This window comes from Pan troglodytes, chromosome 2 (genome assembly GCF_028858775.2).
Source record: "Pan troglodytes isolate AG18354 chromosome 2, NHGRI_mPanTro3-v2.0_pri, whole genome shotgun sequence".
Classification (NCBI taxonomy): domain Eukaryota; kingdom Metazoa; phylum Chordata; class Mammalia; order Primates; family Hominidae; genus Pan; species Pan troglodytes.
This window is the reverse complement of record NC_086015.1, coordinates 64,618,397-64,641,040: the sequence shown is the minus strand read 5'-3', so window position 1 is coordinate 64,641,040 and position 22,644 is coordinate 64,618,397. Positions and strand designations below refer to the sequence as shown.

At 38.6% G+C, this 22,644-nt stretch overlaps 1 protein-coding gene across 9 annotated transcripts in view; it reads left to right on the top strand.

The window, feature by feature from the left end:
* The window catches only part of FHIT (fragile histidine triad diadenosine triphosphatase), a 1,502,083-nt gene that overhangs the window by 607,199 nt on the left and 872,240 nt on the right, over positions 1 to 22,644 (top strand). The window lies entirely within an intron of this gene.

Here is a 22,644-nt window from a genome sequence, read left to right as displayed (position 1 = left end):
TTGGCTTACTACAACCTCCACCTCCCAGGTTCAAGCAGTTCTCCTGCCTCAGCCTCCCAAGTAGCTGGGATTACAGGTACCCACCACCATACCTGGCTAAATTTTGTATTTTTGGTAAAGACAGGGTTTCACCATGTTGGTCAGGCTGGTCTTGAACTCCTGACCTCAGGTGATCCTCCTGCCTCAGCCACCCAAAGTGCTGGGATTACAGGCATGAGCCACCACACCTGGCCTCTGTGTTTCTTTTTTTGCTGATGTTTAAAGCAAATCCTACTCAATTATTTCACCTATAAATACTTTAGTATGTTTATTTAGCAGATAAGGGCTTTAAATGTAATCACAGTAGCATGCAATAAAATGAGCAAGCATTCTTTAATATATGATAAATAGTCCATGTTTGATTTTCATTCATTTCCTCACATTTTTTTCAGTTGAGTTTTTAAAATCATAAGCCATATGACGTCCATGCATTGCCTTTGGTTGCTTTGTCTCTTGGATTTTCTTTAATTTCTCTCAATCCTCCACCTTTAAATTTTCTTATTGAAGTATGACAAAAACAGCAAAAGTGCACACATTTTAAGTGTTTAGCTCAATAAATGTTTTCAAAATAAACATCCCATGGAACTATTTCTCAAAGATGTAGAAAATATGACTCACTAGTACCCAGAAATTTCCTGTTCACTAAGTGAACACCTGCTCTGCAAGATATACACCATTTTAATAATCATGGGTTGATTTTATCTGTTTTTAAACTTCATAAAAATAGAATAATACAGCAAGTTATCTTTTCGATCTGTCTTTGGGGAATTTCAACTGTCTTTTAGGGGAAAAAAAGCTTATTGGGGTATAGTGTGTATATAATAAACTGTGCCCATGTAAAATTCATTCATTGAGCTTTAAAAGAGGGATACACCCATAAGTCCACCACCAAAATCAAGGTGCAGAACATTTCTGCCACCCCTAAAACTTTCCTTGTGCCACACTGTGGACATTTCCTCCTGTCACTCCCAGCTCTCAGGCAACCGTTGATTTTATTTTCTGTCACTAGCGGTGATTTTGCATTTTCTAGGAGTTTTAATGAATTGACTCATAATATGAACTCCCTTGTGTCTCGCTTCCTTTAGTGAACATAATGACTTGGAGAATAGTGGTTGCATGTGTTAATGTTCCTTTTTATTGCAGAATAGTATTCCATTGTATGGTTATTCGACATTTTGTGTATCCATTCACTTGGTTCACATAGGGGTTGTTTACAAGTTTGGATTATTATGAATAAAGCTGCTTATGTATAGATATTTGTGTGGACATGTATTCATTTCTCTTGACAAAAATGTTAGAGTGATACTTACCCCAATTTACCTAGTACTCTTGCTTCCATCCTACATTCTATGCTTTCAACTGGGAAATTTTTATTCTGCCCAAATAACCCCCTTTAGTTCCTTTTAGTGTTTCCCTTAATGTGGATTTTATCTTCTTGCAGAGATATGTTAACATTCTGGCAGGTGGATACAGTATAAGCAAGTTATATTGATTTAATCCAGAAATGATATTTTTCAAACTCTGTGGTCTATTTCTAGTTTGTCCTAACAATTCAAGCCTTTTGAGTTTCTCAAATGAAATTTTGGGGCACTTACGATGGCCCTTTGTCCTTAGTGGCTTCTAAATTGCAATTTTGTCTCCCCAACACTGTTAGACTGACAAAATGGCTCCTTCATTTTTGGTCTTTTAGCACTGATTTTTGCTTAGTTTATTGGTCTCTTCATATATTTGCAGTTTAGGAATTTGCAAATATCTCAAGGGGAAATTACATTAGGAGTATTGGGATCACTTTTCTTTGGTTCACTGTTCTCGCAAATCTTAGTCCCTCAAGTCCTAGCTGCTGCTTCTATAGCCCTTAACTTCCAAACTTCTCTCTCTAGCTCAGAAACTGCATCAAGCTCTAGCTGCTGCTTTCTACTTGGTTTATTCCCTGACGATGCAAATTCGCAAATGCCCTTAGGACGCAAAGTTGCTTTAACTATAGAGCTCACCTCAGTGGGCTTTCTTTCCCTGCATCATCTAGGATGCTTGAATCTTGCATGCCTTGGTTGTTCTCTGATGCTTTTGAACAGCGCTTTTTTTTTTTAAATTTATGCATCTATCACAATTATTTTCTGCAGGACGATTAGTCTGATGTATGAAGTTATTCATTCATAGCCAGAAGCATAACTTTTCCAGTCACGTTTTAAGAAAAGCCCTCCATTCCCACCCCCAACACACCATTTTTTAAAATGACATTTGTTTGTTGAAAAGATACGCCATTCACACCCTCTTTGAATTTTTCACACATTTGATTTCTGATTTGCATTTTTGTAGTCATTCTTAAACACATTTCTTCTGTTTCTGGTAAATATTTGGTTATATATCATAGGATGTTAATGTATCTCCCTATGATAGTAACGTTAATATATCATAGGGAGCATCACACCATGAGCCATAAAATGAAAAGATTCCTGAACTTTGCTCCACAGTGGAATCACCTAAAACATCTCAAATTAAAGTTACTGATACTCTTACCCCAGACGTCGTGATTTGATTGATTTGGTACACGACCTGAACATTAAGATTTTTAAGAGTTCCCCAAGTGATTCTAATGTGCTTCAAAGTATGGGAACCACTGATGTAATGTACTATTATCCCACATTTAGTTAAGTTAGGATTGATCATAGATTCACATGTTGTCAGTGTGATGTCGTAAATATCAAGTTTCCAATTAAGCTTTAAGGCAAAGGTTTTGCAGCTATGAATGGTGGTTGTCTAGACCCATTATTTCATTAAGAGCTGTGAATTGGTGATTTTCTAAATCTGTCATTCCTCCTGCTTTTATTAACTGTGATTCCTCTATGAGGAAAAATGTTCCCTCCATGTCATGTGGTTACTTTAAATGGTTGTCAATACAGGAAAGGCAGGGTAAGTGTTTAATTTCCCTTAGTTTCTTTTTGTTAATATTTTCTAAATCATAAGTTGGTGTCCTGGCAACTTCTAAGGGTGACCATTGATTTTTACTCTTAAGAAATGTTTGAATGTTTGTGTATTTGATCTATTTCATTCTACCACTTTCATTGTTTTTATTGAAGTTGATTTGTCTTGGCCAGTGGGAGCCCCTTTCAAGTTAGCTCCAAGTCCTTTTGACATTACTCTAGTAGGTTTTGATAGCTTTCCACAACAAACTTTGCCAATTCATCATGTCTATTTCCTGGAGCAGATCTGGAATCAGTCATTTCTTTAAGAATCCCTGGTCCCTTTCAGTGAAAAGAAATGCTTAAAAGTCCAAAATAGAGGCACTAAGTACAACCTTATCCTTATCTCTCAGCCTATTCATTTCTCCCAATTTACTTGACAAGACTAATCATGATAATAACATAATTCAATTTTTTACCACATACTGTATATATGTTTTAGGATACTTCTCTGCACTTCAGTGTTCACATCTATGAAATGGGAATGATAATTGAAATAATCTAAGCATAATGCTTGTCCCATTGGCTTTATAATAGACAGCCAATAGGAATAATGATGGTGATAATAGTAATTATGTGGCAATAATGGTAGTGGTGATGGTAGCAGTTCATTTTTTCAACAAATTATTATGTATCTAATGTAAGCACTGGACATAGGCAGTAGTAGTGATGGTCATAGTAGTTATTTTTTAAATATACCCTTCCTATATGTGAGGTACCATATTGAGTACTAGAGATGGAACGGTAAATGAGACAGGCATAGCCCTTATCTTTAAGGGGAGAAATGAAAGACAAACTGGCAAATATAAATTATTTTTGATCAAAAAGCATTTACTTAGGTAATTCTCTAACTTCTACTAAAATTCCAAGAAGTTTCATACCAAAATCAAAATGACTGCTTCAAAGTGGTGCTATCAAAGTGGCCATAATGAAATGTCTCCTACCCAAGTGTCCTGTGCATTTTGCTGAGTCTTTTTTTTTCTCTAAGCACCTTTCCCTTGAGAACTAGTTTTAATGAAGGGGATTCTTTTGCAGTGGCTCAGAGGGTTGAAACTGGAGCTTCTCTTCTCTCTCTATCCCTGGTGCTGCCAGGATTCCCAGACAGCAGCTGTTTCCCAAGGAGATCCACCTGTCTTGGAAATGGAAGGAAGCCCCACCAGCCCCCACCATGTCTTGGCCTCAGAGGAGGAGAAAGGCACCATCAAAGCAAGGGTTTCTATAGAACCCAGAGTCAGGAAGCCCCTTGGCTTTCTCTGTTACTTTAGAGTGAAAATGAGGTCACAGGATGTCCCTTTCTGTGAATGATTGAATAAAAGACCAAGAGAAAACCTTCTCCGTGTCCAACAGCTAAAAGTATCCTCATGCTGTGAAGGACTCACTTTTTTGGCTTTTTATGTAGTAGGCAAAAGACAGTCTCAGCAGGACAGGAGCACAGGACGCTGGAGAGGTGAGAGCGGTTATTTTCCTCCTCTCACTTCTGGTGATGCCTACTTACTTCATAGCGGGGGGAAAGCCTCTTAATTGGAAAAAGAATAACACAAAATTTTCAGCGTTTTGCCACTCTTGATCTTGCATTATTTTCTCTTACTACATAGGAATTTATCAGGATTCCTCCTCCTCTTGATCATTGTATCCATCCATAGGAATTTATCCAGCTCCCTTTTGTGGAAAGTGAACTGTTTTTTAACTGTAGGAGACGCCCAAGTCTGGTAACCTTGAGGATCTTGTTGTCTAGAGGATGAAGGTAAAATTCATTCATTCTGGCCAGGCGTGATGGCTCATGCCTGTAATCCCAGCACTTTGGGAGGCCAAGGCGGGTGGATCATGAGGTCAAGAGATGGAGACCATCCTGACCAACATGGTGAAACCCCGTCTCTACTAAAAATATAAAAATTAGCTAGGCGTAGTGGTGCATGCCTGTAGTTCCAGCTACTCTGGAGGCTGAAACAGGAGACTCACTTGAACCTGGGAGGTGGAGGTTGCAGTGAGCCGAGATTGAGATGGCGCCACTGCACTCCAGTCTGGGCGAGAGAGCAAGACTCTGTCTCAAAAAAAAAAAAAAAAAAAAAAAAAAAAATTCATTGTACAAAGCTTAATTGATTCTGCACAGGATTCTTGGGCCTGGGTTAAAGTCATGAATCCAGTAGAAAATGCTCCTATTCTCCTAAGCAGGGGTTGACAAACTAAGACCAAATTCAGCTGTGGCCTGTGTGTATGACCCTTTGAGCTAATAATAGATTTATGTATTTAAAGTATTCTTTTTTAAAAATGCAAGAGACTATATATATATGTGGCTCACAAAGGCAAAAATACTTGCTGTCTGCCCGTTTAAGGGAAAAGTTTGCCAACCCTGCTCTTGGACATTTATCCCGAGGCTGCTTTTTCTATTATATAAAGGTCATGAGTATGGGCTCAGAGTTCAAATCCTGACTCGGCCATTTACTATGCAGTCTTAGGCAAGTGGCTTCACTCCTCTGAGCTTTTAATCTGTCAAAAGAAAATACTAAGAGTCAGCCAGGCAGCAAATATTTATGGAGTATCTACAACTTACCAGGAATTTCTAGGCATGGGGCATGGAGTCAGATAATAAACATACACGCAAACAGATGACTTAAATTCCTATAAAACTATGAAGACAAATGGAGCCAGGTAGTAGAGGTGGGGAAAGGGTAGTGTGGTTGGGGGGTTTATGTGCAAGAAAACGGCTTATGAAGGAGGGGAGTGGTCAACTGGCCAAATGCCACTAAGTGGTTCAGTAAAGGGAGGCCAGAAATTGGCCACGGGCTTTGGCAAGATGTGGTTTACGAGGGAGATGCTATGAGTGGCCTTTGGCCTTTATGCGTTCATAATAAAAAGGAAAGTGTGGTGATTCTGGCTTTTAAAAGAACCTGGAGTAATCTTTCAAAGGAAACAAATAGGCTGAATTTAAAAAAACTTCTGCAAGTAATTTTATATTTCTGCCTCTAACAATTGTATTATAGATAATAAGGAACAAAGAAATTAATGACTGCCTGCTGTCCTTTTAGTTTGTGTCCCTAAGATCTGCAGTATTCCAAAATTATCCTGCTCTTAGGGTGCTAATTGGAAACATTTTTCAATTAAAATCTTTTATAGGCTGGGCGCAGTGGGGCATGCAGTAGTTCTAGCTACTCAGGAGGCTGAGGTGCGAGGATTGCTTGAGCCCAGGTGTTTGAGGCTGTTGTGGGTTGAGGATAGTACCTGTGAATAGCCACTGCACTCCAGCCTGGGAAATAGAGATGGCGTCTCACTCTAAAATAAGGTATTTTCCACATGGGAAGGCAAAAGAAATCATGTTAAAACAAATCCCTGTGACTTTTAAATGCATGTCTAAGCCAATATTTGCAAACAGCATTTAGGGTGAATTAGCGTGGAACACTTCGGGTTTCTAACACAGAGAGGTATTCTCCCAAACTTCTTCTCCTCTTTCTCATTTATCACAAAGATTTTTTCATCTTGGTGCTCGTCTGCAGCATCAGAGGAAACTCTGGCCACACAGCACTGCATTACTGGAGAGAAAATGCTGGTGCCGTTACCCCAGGATAGAAAAGAAGAAAAAAGGCCAACGTCTATTGATTGCGATTTCTCAAGCAGAGTGATGCCTTTAACACTCTGTAATGAAAGTTTTTATATGTGAGAGGGATTACCAACACTGGGCTGTTACTGTCCTTTGATGTGCCTCAGAAATATTACAGAAGTTATTAAAGAATCAATTGTGGGAAGCCAACTGCCCTACTCGGGCAGCTTCTTGCTTTGCCCCTGGCTAATTTATGTAGTGGTGAATTTTCTTTCTTCGTCTCCTGGTTAAGTTTGTTAGCTTTTGAAAAGTTTTTTTTTTTTTTTTTTCTTTTAGAGTGGTGTGAGAGTAGATTGGCAACCCGTTTAAGTTCAGGATAGCAAATGAGTTGAGACTAACAGCATCTATCTAGGCACATGTCAAACATGTATGTGTCCCCAGAACTCACTGAAGTTGGCTTTCACCCATTTTACAGATGAGGAAAGTGAAGCTCAGAGGAGTCAGGACATGGCCAAGGTCACTGTGCCAATTGGACGTCCACCCACAAACGTGAAACAGGCTCATGTTACTCAAAGTCCAGTGATTTCTACTTACAGTACAGCAGCTCTGTGTCCAGAGAGAAGGTTAAAATTGTTTAAAACCTGGAAACTAATGAAATATGAAGAAATCATATGCTGTGAGCCTGTGCGTTCCCCAGATTTCCACTGAACTGGAAATTGTTGGGATACCACCGTGGGTCTGAAACCTTTCCCTGGCAGCTGGACTAGGTGTCCGCAGAGGCGCGCTGTGGCTTGTGGTTAAATCGCGCAGATGGAAACCAGGCAGTGCTTGGGTACTGGCTCATGCTTTCTCCTCGCTTGCCCAAATTAAGCTGCCTAACTGTGTTCCTGGGGAGGCTGAAGGTTTGTTAAGGGTCAGCTAGCATTTCCTAACAGCTCTCTAGAATGTGAGTAGCATACAGTTTCCTTTCCCAAGTGATGACAGACACAGTCATCGCAGAATAGCTTGAAAGATTTTTCTAAATTTGGACTGCTTTTATTTGGCTCCTTATATTAAATCCAAAGGACCTCACATAACACCATCTTTTGTACAACTGTTTTGATCCATGATTTTATAGCTTCTCAAGTCAGAAATTTTCCAAGTATGTACAGATTACCACTTTATACTTATAATAATTTGTTGTATTTCTAATACTTATTGTGTGTTTACTGTGGGGGCAGGTATTGTACTAACAGCTTTACACATATTTGATTTAGCTTTTGCAGTAGTTGTGGAGCTTTCATTATTCCTCTTACACAGGTAGGAAATCTGGGGGTTAAGTCACTTGCTCAAGATCACACAGCTAGTTCATGGTGCAATCAGGATGTGGAATCAGGTGGTTTGACTCATGTCTCATATTCCTAATTATTGCCTCCCTAGATTAGTAAAGTCTTTGAGGATATTTTGGGCACATTTCTTTTTATTAAATTGCTTTAAAGGTTATTTATTTCTTACAGATTTCGTTTAGGCTTGTGGCAATCTACAGTTGTATTTTGCATAGAAGGAAACTAACACCCCAAGAAGTAAAATGTCCACAGCATGGTTCTTCTTACACTCTCCCATCCTTGCCCCTTTTTCTCTGTTCTCTTTTGCTCACAAGATACCTACCTCTGAAGGAGTTCAGTGTCAGGTTTCAAGATTCTGCATTATTGATAACTTGCTTAGTGTCCAAAGGCTGGAGAAGCTATGTTGCATTGTCTCCTCTGGGTCTAGAAATAACCTCTTGTATTGTCTCAGAAGGTAGTGAGGGAAAGAAATTCGTTCTCAAAAGAGAACTTCAGTTTTTTTTAACCCTTTCCTCGGTGACAATGAGTTTTAGAAAATTTATTTACATTAAGGTTTGTTGATTAATTGAGAATAAGATAAAGATACTAAGAAGTATGTCCTTCCCATGATTTTTGGAATTAGGGTCAAATTATGGCGTTAGCTTGTTCTAGAAAGTTTATCTCCGAGGTATTCTTTTGAGCATCAGATTTTGGCCGCATTTTTATCCGATTAGTTTTGTGAGCCAGACCTGGAAGTCAGGACTAAATTATATTCTGTGCCTTTGTCACCTCTTTACGTCCCTGCGGAAACTGTCATCTGCCAGCATTTGGAGAAGACGCGCTGTCCTACAACACCTCTTCTGTATTCAAGTCATCTTTACTACAGAAACAAAAGACATGGAGCCCCTTGGTAACGGGCCATGTCAACTTGGAGCTAAGATAGTTGTTCGGAAGAGAAGTACAGGTGTAGAAACACAGCATGTGCTAAAAGTAGTTTCTGTGAAAAACCTGGTCCTTCTATCCCCTGTGGTTACTGAGTGAGTAGAACTCCTGGCAGAAATCAGAAAAATCGTTCTCATACATCATTTACTCTTTCACCACTAACCACTCTTAGAGGAACCAATCATTTAAGAATTAGTCAACCCCTGAAGATGTCTGTGGCTGTCTTCATGATTTTCCCCCATTTTTGAAACTTAGTAGTTGCAATTAAAAAAACAAACAAACAAAAAAAACCACTTCTTTCCCAAATTCTCCCCAGCCAAGAGCACATTCTAGTTGAATCTAGAGACTGGCACAAAAATAATTTCAATTTTCAGAGTCCTACCCGTGGTGTTTCTTGCATCCATCTCTAAATCCCAGTAGAAGATGCTGGTAGTCTGCCCAGTTCTGTGTAGCTGTGTGGTACAAACAACAGCTAACTCTTTTTTTCATGTTTCATCTCAGAAGAAACTGGGTTTTCCGTGTTACCCAAAGTGATTTATTGTTTGCCGTGCAAATGAGGAGAGTCGGATTTTAAAATAGCATTAAGATGGTTCTAGAGGAAAGGCACGGTGCCCACGTAAGTCATTATCTGGGGATGCCGTGAGACACACGCACATGGTAGCATATGGTGGCGGTGGATGGACTGAGGCCCAGAGAGACAATTTGATGGATTTCTTTGAGACTCTGAATTAGACAGTGCCTCCGGAGATGAAAGAAGGCTATTTTTCATAAAGTTATCTCCCCTCCCCCTGCCAACTTCCCCTCTTCTCTAAGTGTTAATTTTTTTCCTCTTGTTCTAGGGGATGGGCCCCTAGATTAGGTTGATGACAGATTAATGAATGGATAGGTCCAGCAAGCACAGGCATTGTTGCCATCTCCCTCCGCATTTCTGCATGGATCCCCTTGATGTAAATCAGAATAATAGTTAGTGAAACAATGCACAGGTGCTGGAAAGACAGGCTCTTGTTTTTAGGCTCTCTGGAAAATTTTCCCTTTATTTGATTTTGGTGGTTTCAGTCATATCGTCTAATACAGTTTCATACAAATGTAATCTGGCTTCCCCAGCCTAGTACAACCCAAATCAAAATATTATACCTCTTCACAGCTGTAAATCCTTCCTCAAATTAAAGCTCTGAAACCTAATCTGCTAGAAGTCTACAGAGGAGGAGGGGCGCCTCAAGCTCCCCACCAAGAATAGCATTAAGCATCTAATGACAACTTGACAGAGACTTTTATCTGTTGTCCCCTGTGAAATAAAATCTTCAAAGTTATCTGCCTCTTCTTTGAAACTTAGCACAGGCTGTACTTGGCCAGGTGTCTCAAAGCTGATACCAAGAGGGCAAAGATTGAGAGCGTTTTTTACTCAGTTATTTCTGTGTTTGTTTTGTTTTGTTTTTTTTAATGACCTGGGAAGAAGTGAGTAAATTTGACATGTGGCTATTTTCCAAAAAAGGTTAAAGAATCCTAACAGGGACTCAGGTAAGACATTGATTTAATTGAATTCATCAATTAACCAATGATTTAATTACTCTGTATAAGCCAGAGTGAAGTCAAGATAGGACAAGGAGTGGGTCAGTCTTGGGTGAGAGGAAGGATTAGAAAGCTGGAGATCTAGATGAGCTAGATTTCCTGACAAAGTTCAACTGTAAGTGTTGAGTGGATGGGCAGGGGTCTGGCAGAGTCTCAGGGATGGCGTAAGGCTCACATAGTAGGCAGACACTGCTAAGACAAATGCTGGGTTAAGTGTCTCTTGCATCTAGAACACAATTAGTTCCCAGAGAGGCTTGTGGTGGTGGTACAGTGACTCCTTTTTTGTGTTACTATTCCAGGAATTTTCCAGAGCTTCTAGACATGGTCTCCTTAATATAGGGTTTTGATTGCTTTGGAAAGAGTGGGTTCTTGCAACTCTAAATAAGAGGACAAACATGTATCCTTTGTGATCAATGAGAGCATTGCTTAGGCATTTTAGTCTCCCTGGGGAATAGGGTAGAGGCTGATTATTCAAAATCATTTGCCTTCTGTCCAGTAGTGTCTTCTTTTGGTGTCGACTTCCTCACACTGGTTGTCATTTATGAAACTGATGGAATCACACTAGTTGTGTCACGTCAGTTAATGATACCAGAGTACACACTTTAGGTTTCTGAGATAACTTCGAAAATGAAGCCGGACCTCCTGGCTGGAAGAATCTTGGAATACTTTATTGATAGAGTCCTTTAGGACATAGGAGTCAGGTAGGGTTCCTGTTTGAACCAGTCTCTGGGAGGATACTTTCAGAAAGATAACATAAGACAAATAGCCCTCCCATACGCTTTGATCCCCAGGGCAGCCAGTGTAACAAAGGAACAGGAGCAAGGTCCTGACACTTTCATTCAAAAAATAGGTTTTGGGAGCAGCTATCAAGTGTCAGGCTAGCCAGACACTGTTTTAGGCTCTGAGAATACTAGAGTGAATAAAATAGTTTGTATCCCTGCTCTTATGATTCTAGGATTGTCATCTTTAAATGGGCACTGTGTTTCAAAGACTGCAAGTAGCCTACATTAACTTGGGACTTCTTAATAGAGGCAGTCTACATAGATAAATTAAAGCAATCAAGTGGGGACAACAGAACAAAAGAAAAACAGGAAGGGCATTATTCTAGAATCTGGCCAGTGACGGCTACTCAGCTTTAAGGGACAAGAACCTATCATAGAAAGATAGAGTTGGAAAATCATTTTACTTTCCTTGAGTTGACTTTAATTCTGCTTTAATACTAGACATGGCTTTCATCATGCTAAACTAGGCTTTCCTGCAGTAATAAGCAACCTCTAAGTCTCAGAGGCTTAAGGAGAAGTTTCTTGGAGTTTTATTTCCAGAATGGCAGAATAAGGTGTTCCATGGACCATTTCCCAGAAAACATCCATAACTGATGAAAAATATAAAGAAACTCATTTAAAGTCTCTGGAAATTATTGTAATGGAATATGACAAATCAAAAGCACTTATGTGAGCAAATCTGAAGAATCTCTATAAGAACATGAGAGTCTGTAGCATGTCAGACACAGCCTGCTATCTATCCCTTTCATGTAGCTCTGTGAGATGGAGCCTCCACTCTGGGCAGATGTGGCCAAAGAGATGGTGCTCCCTTTCCCGTCAGCTTCCAGTCAAGGGATATGGTATCTCACTGAGGAACAGGTCACTAGAATTTCTCATTCCCTCTGCCCTAAACTGCAGAGGCTAAGTTCTTGGTGAGAGTGGCTGGAAGTTTAGGAATTACCTTCTTCCACCTACCCCCAACTAATTAGGTGGATGTTCTACCCCAGGTATGGGAGGCTAAGAATATTGAGGCCCCAGTCCCCCTTGCCTCAGCTTACTCATAGGCAGGTTCTATGCTGAGAGAGGCAAGCTAAGAAAGCCAGAGGCTGCCACCCCCAACCAGTCCCCTACTCAGAAAGTATAGGTGTTACTCTGCCTGCCAGCTCTGGAGCTCCAGGCTCAGATTTTGCTAGGGGTAGAAGCAGTCCATAAGAACTCTGAAGCTCATAGGAGTTGATTTCATTTGAAACAGTGGGGGGAATGTCAAGTCTAACTAAGGTCATTCTCCAAAGTAATAGACATTGTGGTGATAAGCAATTAAAAGGAGGCTAGTAGCTCTATAAAATCTACAAGCTAACCCATCGATTATCTAGATGATCAGAGAGAATCAAAGAAAGGTAAAGGTAAGAGAGCCCTCCTGGAGTAAGGAAAAATTGGCCTGAAGATTTAACTCCCAAAGGCCCTTGAATTTAATTGGATCGGACTGTGCAGAAATTTATGCCTCTAGGGTATTGTTCAAAACAATAGAATGATTATCCAGTAATTAGTGAAGCATAACAGCTGGGTGTGAGGCCAATTGAGGCAGACAACAGAAATATCAGGGAAAGAGATAAAACCTTCAATATTCATTGTTCTCAAGTGTACATGGAACATTTTCCAAATATACCACATGCTAAGCCATAAAAGCCTCAATATATTCAAGTGATTGAAATCATATAAAATATATTCTCTAGCTACAATAAGGTGAAATTAGAAATCTAACATATTTTTGGAAACTTGCAAATACATAGAACTTAAACAATGCACTCCTAAATATCCAATGAGTCCATTTAAAAAATTACAATGAAAATGACAATTTTATGTGATTGATGAAAATGAAGATGTAACATAACAGCTGATAGAATGCAACTAAAACAGTGCTTTGAGGGAAACATAGATTAAGTACCTGTATTTTTTAAAAAATCTCAAATCAGTAACCTATGTTTCACCTTAATAAACTATAAAATGAGTAAACCACACAAAACAGAAGAAAATAATAAAGGTTGGAACAGAAATTAATGAAATAGAGAATAGAAAAATAGAATCAATGTAACCAGAGTTGGTTCAAAAGATGAACAAACCAGAGAAAACTTTACCTAGACTGACTAAGCAGGAAAGAAAGAAGACTTAAATTATTAAAATCAGGAATAAAAAGTGGGACCTGGCCAGGCGCAGTGGCTCACGCCTATAATTCCAGCCCTTTGGGAGGCTGAGGTGGGCGGATCACGTGGTCAGGAGTTTGTGACTAGCCTGGCCAATATGGTGACACCCCGTCTCTACTAAAAATACGAAAATTAGCCGGGTGTGGTGGCACACGCCTGTAGTCCCAGCTACTCGGAGGCTGAGGAAGAAGAATTGCTTGAACCTGGGAGGCAGAGGTTTCAGTGAGCCTAGATCCCGCCACTGCACTCCAGCCTGTCACTGCACTCCAGCCTGGGTGGCAGAGCGAGACTCCATCTCAAAAATTAAAAAAGGGGACCTTACTACTCACCTTGCAGAAAGAAAAAGGATTACAAGGGAAAACAATGAACAAATGTATGACTATGAATTGGATAACTTGGAAGAAATGAACAAATTCCTAAACAGATACAAACAAAACTGATTCTACAAATATAAAGCCTGAATAACCCATCAAAAGTAAAAAGACTGAATATATATTTTTTATAATAAAAAAACTACCTACAAATAAAAGTCCAAGTTCAGATGACTTCACTGGCCAATTCTACCAAACATTAAAAAAATTAATATCAATTTTTCAGAAACTCTTCCAAAAACTATCAATACATTCTATGAGGCCAATAGCATCCTGTTAACCAAACCAGATAGACATCACAATGCAAGGAAACTACAGACCAATATCTTATCAATACAGATGTAAAAATCCTCAGTGGAAGACAAGCAAACTCAATCCAGCAACATATTTTGTACCATGGCCATGTGGAATTTATCCCAGAAATGCAAGATCATTTTAACATATGAAGACTAATAAATGTAATATAGCATATCAATAGAATAAAGGATAAAAGCAACGTGATTATATCAATAGACATAGAAAAAATATTTGAAAAACATTTAACACCCTTTCATGATAAAAACACTCAAGGAAATAGAATAGTATGAAACTTTCTCAACCTGATAAAAAGCATTATTAAAAATTCACAGCTCATATCATACTTAACAGTAAAAAAAAAATGAGTGTTTTCCCCTAAGATAAGGAAGAAGGCACAGATATCCCCTCTTGCCATTTCCATTCAACATTGTCTAACAGTTCTAACCAGGGAAATTAGGCAAGAAAAAGAAACTGCATTCATATTTGAAAAGAAGAAAAACTTTTCAAATTTATTTATAAATGGCATAATCTTATATATAGAAGATCTTAAATCCACTAAAAAACCTATTAGAAATAAACAAGTTGAGCAAGTTTTTAGGATACAAGAACAATATACACAAACTCATTCTCTCTATTCACTTGTGATAGACAATCAGAAAATGAAACTGAGAAAATTCCATTTATGAGGGCATCAAAAAAATACTTGGGAATAAATTAAAAGCAACAAAAAATATAAACTGAATTTATGTATATTTGAAATAAGTTGAAGAATATCTAAATACACGGCAAGACTTTTTATGTTCGGAGATTGGAAGAGTTATTGTTAAAAGTGCCAAAAATTGTTGAGTGCCATAAAGATTCAATGCAACTCCTATCAAAATCTCAGCAGATATTGTTGTAAAACTTGACAAGATAATCCTAAAATCATACAGAAATTCAAGGGATCCAGAGAATAGCTGAAACAGTGTTGAAAAAAAGTGCGAAGTTGGAGGATTTCCTGGTTTCAGAACCCATGACAACTCTACAGTGATCAAGAGAGTGTAGCGCTGACATAACAATAAAGATCAATGGCATAGAACTGAGGTTCCAGAAATAAACTCACATTTACTATCAACTGATTTTCAAAAGGGCTGCCGAGGCAATTCATGGTAACAACCTTTTAAACAAATGATTCTGGGGCAACTAGGTCTCCACATGCAAAAGAATGAATTTGGATCCTTACCTGGCCCCATATACAAAGATTATCTCAAAATGAATCTTGGCCCCAAATGTAAAAGCTAAAACTATAAAACTCTTAGAAGGAAACAAGCATAACAAATGGCCTTGGATTAGGCAAAATATTTTAGATATAATGTCTTAACAACTTATGGAAAAAGACAACACAAGCAACAAATGGAAAAAGACACAAGCATTAAAAACTTTTGTGTTTCCATGGATAACATCCAGAAGCTGAAAAGAAACTCCACAGAATAGGATAAAATACTTACATATCATATATCTGATAAGAGACTTGTATCTAGAATATATAAATATTTGTATAAACCCAATTTAAAAAATGGACAAAAGGTCTGAATAGATATTTATCCAAAGAAGATATACAGATGACCAATAAGCCCATAAAAAGATACTCAGCATCACCAGTCATCAAGAAAATACAAATCAAAACCATAGTGAGATACCACATCACCTCATAGGATGGCTATAATTGAAAAGAAGACATAAAGGAACTTGAACATACATTGCTGGTGAGAATGTAAGGTGGTATAGCCACTTTGGAAAACAGTCTATCATTTCCCCAAAAGGTTGAAAAACGAATTGCCATATGATTCAGCAATTCCACTTGTAGATATATACCCAAGAGAAATGAAAACGTATGTCCACTCAAAAGCTTGTACGTGAATGTTCATAGCAACATTATAGTTGCTAAAAACTAGAAACAAGGCCAGGTGTGGTCGTTCATGCCTGGAATCCCAACATTTTGGGAGGCTGAGGCGGGTGGATCACTTGAGCTCAGAAATTCAAGACCAGCCTGGGCAACATGGTGAAACCTCACCTCTACAAAAAATACAAAAATTTGCCAGGCATGGTGGCATGTGCCTGTAGTCCCAGATACTTGGGAGGCTGAAGTGGGAGGATTGCTTGAGCCTGAGAGGCGGAGATTGCAGTGAGCTGAGATTGTGCCATTGTACTCCAGCCTGAGCAACAGGGCAAGACTGTCTCAAAAAAAAAAAAAAAAAAAAAAAAAAAAAAAACCAGAAACAAGCCAAATGTCTTATCAATTTCTGAATGGACAAACGTGGCATATCCTGTCAATTCAATATCATCTTGTAAAAAAAGGAATGAAGTACTGATACATGTTACAACATGGATGAACCTTGTAAACATTACACTAAGTGAAAGAAGCCAGTCAGAAAAGACCACATATGGAATAATGGAGAGCCAGAGGGTAAGGCCTACCACAGACACACTTAACATTATTAACATTGCTAAGTAATTTCAGTAATATTATTTATTCCAAGTTTTTATTCTGCCTTTATCTAGTTTTTCTTCTTGGTAGACTCCATTCCCACCCTTCTTGAATATTTTACTTTTGGAATCATTGTCAAAGCAATCCTCTCTCTTCATTCCTATTCTCATTCATGTTCCTATATTTATAAAACTATAAAACTTGCTCAGATTCCTGTATTTTGCTGGGACTCTCCATCAGCTTCCTAACTTGGGCTGGTCTTCTGTCCAATTCCATTCAAATCCACACCAGCTGTAGGGATTTTTCTAAACTTCATATCCAACCTGTCCTCTGCCAAATCTTGTCAAATATGTGTTCATCATTGTCAGGTTGAAGCCCAAGCTGCTCAGCATGGCTGACTTAAAAAGTAAGCTAAGCTTTCCTGCTGTCTCTTACCACTCCTTGCTTCTCATTTTGCATTCTGACACCACTGAACTGCATGGACTTCTCTGCATACGTCCTACTGGCTTTTGCCTTCACACCACTGGCTCTACCATTTCTTCTCTCTGGGATGCTCTCATTAACTTTTGGCCTCCTTACTCCACTTATGCATGGATTAAACAGCCCTTTTGAATGTGCTCTGAGTCAGTTTTTCTGTTTTTCTCTGTATTACTGTAACATTGTACTTAGCATGTTCTGCCATAATTATCTGTTCATGTATTGTAGAATTTTTCAAAAGCAAACACTATGTTTTACTTGTTGTATAGCACAGTGCCTGATGCATAGGAGATCCTGAAGTGGGGGGTATGGAGGGAGACATTGACCTTGAGAGAAGCCTTCTGTTCCCTCCACCTGGCTTCTTCAGGCAAGTTTAAAGACCAAATCAGGTTGGGCAAATAGATGGTTAACCAGTGTGTTCCTGAAGACACGCCGAAACGAGGACTTCCTTGCTCTTTCCATAGTTTTACTACCATGACAGTCCATTTCTAACTGCAAATTAATTTGTATCTTACCAATATGACATGCTAGTGCTGTTCCTTCTGCTTTAACTGAGCCTATGTATCACCCAGTGCCTCTCAAGCAATTGTTTTTTATAAGTCATAAAGGCTCTTGACTTAAACTTTGGTATGTGCGAGTTGAGTGATAGAAACATACAGTATTTCACTTGAGGTCAGAACACAGCCCAGCACAGATTTAAAAAGAAAAAAATGAACATGTTTTACAGCTAAAATGGTGGGATATAAATCCTTGTTCTATCATTTATTAGCTCTGGGACTGTGGCTAGATTACTTGATTTCTATAAAGCTCCAATATCTCATCTGTAAAGTGGGACTATTGGCTTACATAAGTATCATGTTAAATTGAGATGGCATGTCGAATTTAGAGCATGCCATGTAGCACAGTTCTTTCTTGAGCTGCAAGATCTTGTGCTTGCAGTGGAAAATAAAGTGATGGCATATTGGACAGGGGAGGTTACACTTTGGTAACAAATAGATCAGCCACGCAATTGCATTAAAAAATTTATTTCTTGCTCATGTAACAGACTAGTGATTACTTGTTACGTATCTACTATGTGTGCCAGGTCCTGCACTAGGCACTGTAGGTATGGTCTTGAACAAGACAGGCAAAAATCTCACAGTGCTTCTAAAGATGGGCTTCGTGGGAGAAAAGGCTGATTATGTTTGCACCCACTGCAAGTTAAGGTATACGACTGTCAACAGCAGCATCTTGAAGTCATGAATGTGTGTACTGTCTGAATTATCTGAATGTTGGATCCCTGCCTGGTTGGGTGCAGGAGCCTGGGAGAAGAGATGCTTCTTTTGAGCATGGAGCTCAGAAATGTGGCAAAGGCTGAAACTACTGATGAAGGACAAGGTCTTGGAATAATGTATTGTTTCAAACCTTGATGCACAAATTCTCTACTTCATGAGCTGTTCTAGCGTAAAGCAGGCAAGCTTTCTCTAGAAATGCCTCCCTCCAACCAAAAAACCCCAAAGTGAAAAAGAAGAAAAACTGAGAACACCAGAGGCCTTAAATTCTTATGAAGTATGAGTTTTAATGCATGCATCCAATCAGCCCAGGCTGAAGTGCTGACATTGGATTTATTTGCATGACTTAATAGCTTATTTCACAACCCACTCAAAAGCTCCTTTTCCCTTTGAGTTGTGATTGTTTTGTTATAGTCCCTGTGGATACAATTCACATCAGCACTGGGTTTACTATATATTCCCCCTTTGCCTTTCTCTCTCTTAAGTGTGTTAGTCCTTCCCACCTAATGACAAAAGCAGTTTCCTAAGCAACTGAGTACCAGAATGTGTTAAAAAAAAAAAAAAAAAAAAAAAAAAAAACTAGATTTGTACCTTTCAAAAAATCCACATAACTGTGATTTGCTTTAAGGAAGGGGACAAATGGAAACATGGTTTTAATTGAGATATGGATATAATCCTGTTCCAGTTGGTCACAAATGATCTTTTTGGCCAATTTGGGACTGATGAGGAAAAGACCACTTGGGTGCTTGTTACCTGTAGAAAGTACTTTTAGGGGCACCATGAGACATGGAGGCTTGCCCGGGTTTTCAATCTTGACTCCATCACCAATCATTGAGTCATCTCAAGCAAGTTATTTAAGCTCCCTGACTCCCAGCTTTCTTGCATCTAAGATGGGGATAACAATTCCTATGTTTGTGTAGCTAAGAGACCTCAAATCCTTAAGAAAAATGCAGAGGGTTAATTCTCCCTACTCAGTGGACACCTCATTGGCATACCAGCTGTGTGGATGAAAGGTTGATTCTCTCTAGAATTTAACTGTCAGACCATGTAATTGTATTTTTTTTTTTTTTTTTGAGAGTGTCTCACTCTGTCACCCAGGCTGGAGTCCAGTGGCATGATCATAGCTCCCTGTACCCTTAATCTCCTGTGCTCCAGCGATCTTCCCTCCTCAGCCTCCCAGTTGTAGCTATATTTTAATGGCCTGATTCCTTTTCATCTTGACTTAATTGCCAACCACTCAAGTATTTCTAGAGCCCATACTATGTGACTATTGCTGTACAATGCTCTGGAAAGACAAAAGTTTGTTTGTATAGTGACCACCTTGCACATGTATTTTCTGGAGTTTTTTTTTTCACATAATGCTCAGTGCAGTCACTAGTAGTTGCTTTAAGGAACTGCCCAAATTTCAGAATGATATTTATAAAATGGTTCCATTTATGTTTGAACACTTTTTGGAAATAAGTGTAATAGTAAGCATATTAAAAATTAGACTGGGGCTGGGCACGGTAGCTCGTGGCTGTAATCCCAGCACTTTGGGAGGCTGAGGCGGGCAGATCATGAGGTCAGGAGTTCGAGACCAGCCTGGCCATTGTAATGTAAACCCTGTCTCTACTAAAAATACAAAAAAGTAGCTAGGCGTGGTCGTGGGCACCTGTAATCACAGGTACTTGGGAGGCTGAGGTAGGAGAATTGCTTGAATCCAGGAGGTGGAGGTTGTGGTGTGTCCAGATAGTGCCACTGCACTCCAGCCTAGGTGACCATGTGAGACTCCAACTCAAAAAAAAAAAAAAAAAAAATCAAAAGTGTACTGGAAGCATAAATACCAAACTGTGAGGAGCATTTGCCCCAGGAATGAAAGGATTGGTGTGAAAACATCACTTGGGAGTTAAATGTTTTAGTCTGGATACTTCTGAGTGGTTTGACATTTTTTATAAGGCTATTTATATATTATTTGGTTTTAAGAAATCAATACACTATTTTTTAACAATTTTAGGTTTACAGAAAAATTGAGCAACGAGTGCAGAGTTTGCCTATGCCCCACCACTCCCCCAGTTTCCTTTATAATTAACACTTGCATTAGTGTGGTATATTTTTTACATTTGATGAGCCAATTTTGATACACTATTATTAACCAAGTCTGTAGGTTATGTTATGGTTCAGTCTGCATTGTACATCCTATGGGTTTTGACAGCTGTTGAATGACATGCAACCACTGTTATATCATTCAGAATAGTTTTACTGCCCTAAAAAATCCCCTATGTTCTATCTAGCCATGCCTCTTTCCCTCCCCCTCCTCTGAGCCCTTGCAAACCATTGATCTTTGTATTCTCTTCATAGTTTTTTTTTTTCCAATGTATCACATCATTGGAATCATACAGTATGCAGCCCTTAAAATTTGGCTCCTTTTGCTTCGCAGTATGCCTGTAAAGTGTAACTCCATGTCTTTCTGTGGCTCAACAGCTCATTTCTTTTTAGTATGGCTGAATAATGGTCTGCGTATACCATGATTTGTTTATTCATTCACTTACTGAAGGTCATCTCAATTACTTCCAGGTTTTGGCAATTTTGAATAAAGTTACTATAAACATCTGTGTGCAGGTTTTTGTGTAGAAATAAGTTTTCAACTACTTTGGGTAAATACCAAGGATTATAATTGCTGGATTGTATGGTAAGAGTACGTTTCATTTTGTAAAATATTGCGGGTCTTCTGAGGTTGCTATATCATTTTGCATTCCCATCCACAGTGAATGTGAGTTCTGTTGCCCCACATCCTCACTAGCACTTGGTGTTGTCATTGTTTTGAATTTTCACAATTCTAATAGGTACATAGTGGTATCATTGTTTTAATTTGCAATATCCTAATAATATATGTTGAGCTTCTTTTCATATGCCCATATTCCATCTGTATGTATTTTTTGGTGAGGTGTCTGTTCAAGTCTTTTGCCCATTTTAAAATTATTTTTCTTAATGAGTTTTAAGACTTTAAAAAAAATATTTTGGATAACAGTTCTTTATCACACATGTTTCTTGCAAATATTTTCTCCTAGCCTTTGGCTTGTCTTTCTCAGTTGACAGTGTCTTATATCAAGGAGAAGTTTTCAATTTTAATGAAGTCTAGCTTATCAATGATTTCTTTCATGGATTACACCTTTGGTATTATATATAAAAAGTCACTTTCATGCTCAAGATCAGCTGAACTTTCTTGTACATTATTTTCTAGGAGTTCCATGGTTTTACATTTTAAATTTAGGTCTGTGATTCGTTTTGAGTCAATTTTTGTGAATAGTGTGAGGTCTTTGTCTAGATTCTTTGTTTTTTTTTTTTTTTTTTTTTTTTGCATGTGGCTATCCATTTGTTCTAGATCCATTTGTGGAAAAGACTATCTGGGCTTTCTCTTCTGTTTCACTGATGTATTTGGTGGCTTTTGCCAATACCACACTGTTTCAATTACTATAGCTTTGTTGTAACTCTTGAAGTCGGATAGTGTCAGTGCTCCTACTTTGTTCTTCTCATTTAATATTGTCTTGCATATTCTGGATCTTTTGCTTTTCCATGTACACTTTAGAATCAGTTTGTTAATATCCACAAAACAGGTTGCTGGGATTTTCATTTTCTTTGTATTTATTAGGCAAAAATATTCCTTTATTTACATTTTATTCACATTTAGTTTTTTATGCGCACATTTAAAGGACTTTATTATAAACAATGACAGTGATTCTAGAATGGTAGATAGCTTTTTTAAATGTAATTACTCTTGTAAGAGGAAAAAATACATGATACTAAAGGATTGTATTTTGTGACCATCTATAATGCAACAAATCATCTACTTAGTTGCTATGTTAATCTTTGCTGCTGTAACAAATTATCAGACTCAGTGGCTTCAAACAACACAAATTTATCATCCTGTGGTTCTGTAGGACAGAAGTATGATACTGGGCCCACTGGGCTGAAAAGGTACCAGCCGTACTGCATTCCTTTTTGGGGCCTTTAGGGGAGATTCTGTTTCATTGGCTTTTCAGTTTTCTATGTGGCCCCCTGCATTCTTTGGCTTATGGTCCCTTCCTTCTTCAAAGCTTCCTTTTCACCTCCTTCAAAGTGGTCAAGTCTGTCTTATACAGCATCATTCTGACCTCTTTTGCCTCCTCCTTCCACTTTTAAGGACCCTTAGCATTATATTAGGTCCACTCAGATGATTCAAGGTCATCTCAAGGCCCTTAACTTAATCAAATTTCAACTTAATCACATTTGCAAAATCTTTTTGCATAACATATTCGCAGCTTCTTCAAATTAAAACGTTGACATCTTTAGGTGTGGCCATGATTCTGCCTGCCACAGTAGAACTTGTTTTCAAAGTAATCAGGTTTTGCCCTCAGCAAATTAACGCAGGAACGGAAAACCAAGCACCACATGTTCTCACTTACAACAGGGAGCTGAATAATGAGAACACGTC